A 3,150-nucleotide genomic window follows, 5' to 3' on the forward strand; every position below is an offset into this window, starting at 1 on the left:
TGTATATTATTTAGAAATACAAGAAAACATAATTTTGTATACTACTTCAGAAGGAACAGGTTCCATATTTCAGCTGATGCTCCTTTACCTGGAATAGCAACAACACGAACCATAAATTTGACGTTAAATTTCGTTTTGACAGTAAAACAAAATCTGCAGATGGTCCATTTCCTACCTTTCTATTATTTTCTTCGATGTTAGTACCGTTTATTATTTTAACAACTTGTATCATGCAATTTCATTGCTCAAAACAAATTTTGTTAGCAATGTGGAACAGCGTAGCTACTATTACAGGTAAAATTGTAAAATGTTCGACGTGCTTTTCAACATATTACACAGTAGATCTTTAAACATGTAATGAATGGAATGAAAGGAAACGTACCACTAACTAATTTTTGGAACAATTGCACACTCATCATCATATGGAGATGTTACAGGAACGTTACTTTTAGGACCACTGCAGCTGCACGCTAGGGTCGTGTTGTAGCTGGAAACGACGGAAATTTTGGCGTACATTATGGAAATATATACGGAATTGGAAATATATACGGAAGGAAAAGTTAGTTTTGGGTTACTTACATTACACTTAATCGAGGCATGTTCATAGCTTTCTATTAGTATATAGTGTTTGATTATTGTCAGACCAAGCGTCCCTAAATACAATGTGTATGTGTGTGTGTGTGTGTGTGTGTGTGCTATCTAACTGTATATTATCGTAATTAATTTGTTTTTGGTATCTCGAGAGAGCGCAGTTTAAATATTCGAAGACATTTTGTTAAGTTGTCTCTAAATGTTCCTTATTTCAGGCGGCACCACGACCCTAGGGTCTAGTTGCACACAGTGCGGAAAAAAACATTTATATGATGTTGAGCCTACTGGGGTTCCAAAACTAGTTACTGGCTTCATATCATACCTCCATAAAACACCAAATAAATCAGAGTTTCAGTTCCCCATCCACTTATGAAAGGGAAGACTATGTGGCGTCTGGAAATGAGCATCTCGGGAACGGCGAAGTTTCTCTTCTGTTCGCGTGAAGCTTGTCGGTTGTTAGTGTGCGAGTGAGTAACTATGGAAACGAGTTAAAGGACGCGAAAGCAGTAGGTGGAAATGTGTGGGCCGTCCACACCACGGCACAGAAAGTGGAGTTTGGAGGCTTACCCACTCTGTATTGCACAACACGCGGGTATCTGTGACAGATATGACTACAGAATACGTCGATGGTGCAGGCACATTTGTACTGGGCACAGCATTTCGTACCTCTTTCTGAATATGGGGCTCCGTTACAGATGTCTGTTATGGGATAAATTCTAGTGTCCGATACCACCCGTCGGCTTTGACCAATGATGTCATACATGAGGCAAAGATGCTGCAATGGACAATCTATGAATGGAACGGATCATATTCTTAAACTTACGAAAGTAACCTGCCATAAAATAATACATTTAATGCGACTATTATTTACGCGCGAATTTCATTTAAACAAGTTGAGGACGACTGAAATAAATAAGAACACAAGAGCAATTACGAGTGCATATATTATATTTTCCACACGTAATGCTAAAACGATCTAAATAATGAACCGTCGAATAGCTAGAATCGGTAACTAGAAGCAACCTATGTAGGAGGTCATTTCTAGTTACCGATTCCAATATTACTGTTTTTTGCATAAAAATCTTATAACATATCAGAAACGTGCTTAAAAATGATCTTGTTAGTGAACTACAGAATACGACTAGACTTTCAAAAAACGAAAATGTTTACACACATTACTGCACACGCAAAGAAATAAAACGCAAAAAAGGACCAAACCTTGCAACCGATAACTATACTACACGAAAGTCACACCAGCTACAGTAAATCCAAGTAACACTCGGTAAAATCGATACACCAGGAGTGACAGTAAAAATAAGAGAAGTCTAGCAGAAACATGAAAAAGGAAAACATAAAAATGGCTACATAAAAAGAAACTTACCGCATGTGAACTTCCAAAGGAGTCAAATATCGAGCCTGACAAGAACGAAATAAGGACATAACAAGAAATAATAATGTTATAAGGTCAAATTGTAACGGAAGAAGGAAAATCCAGAATAACTAATGAAAAAAATAATAAGAAACACAAACTGACAGGCACAAATGAGGTATCACCCAAATCAGTTCTTCCCTATCACCTGCCGTCAATCGGACGCAAAATTTTAAAATAATAAAATAAATGAAACCACAAGTCAATCACATAAACCCTACGGCAAAGTCACAGCAATACACCTGGGCCCACCATTGTGACCAGAAAATATTAAAAAGACAGAAAAACCTCCCTCCAGAGAAATCAAAAAAGTATCACTCGCACAATACAGTAACATAAAAAAACGCTACGTAAAACAAGAAGAAAGTATCAGACCCACCAACACCTAACTAACGAAACGAGACTTGTACATTTTGCTGGCTACTTTCATAAATGCAGGAGATAAAGAATAACCTTTAGGAATACTCTTCCTCCAACGTTCGGTATTCATCTAAATGGCCCTCGATAGTATTAGCACAAGCCCCCAACTTATAATCTTTAAGCTGAATATTGTGATTCACGACCAAATGATGATAACCCCTTGTACAAGCAAACCCATTCGACGTGACTACAGAACCTTCTTCCCCAAATTCTTCTATTAAAGATGTCAAGACTTCCTTTGTCCGATTTGGTACAACCCTAAATACAACATCAGCACAATCTACTCCAGAAACTACTACTCCAAAAACACAAAGCTCAACAACCTCGTGCCGCCTTTCGTAGTTTCTCTTTCCAAAATGTGACTCATCTACTTCAACTATAACTCCTAGCTGCCCCCAATGACCCCTCCCCCCCCCACCACTTCATAAATTCCCGGCAAAATTCTCTACAAAACGAGGACCAGTCCACTACAGTGCCACACGAAACCTCTGCTTTGTGCATGGCAGATTTGCAAGAATATTCATCGCAAAAATAGTAGGTTAGCATGACAATTACTTCTAAATTCAGCCTCGATCTTTCGAACCACTTACCACTGCGTATGGATCTCCATATGTTATTTTTTCTGCACCTCCACATGTATTCGTCGGAAGTTCCTGATAACGCAACCTTCATCAAAACCACATAATTTCCACAGACACTGCACTTGCAAA

The sequence above is a fragment of the Schistocerca cancellata genome, chromosome 3, assembly GCF_023864275.1.
Source record: "Schistocerca cancellata isolate TAMUIC-IGC-003103 chromosome 3, iqSchCanc2.1, whole genome shotgun sequence".
NCBI classification, from domain to species: Eukaryota; Metazoa; Arthropoda; class Insecta; order Orthoptera; family Acrididae; genus Schistocerca; species Schistocerca cancellata.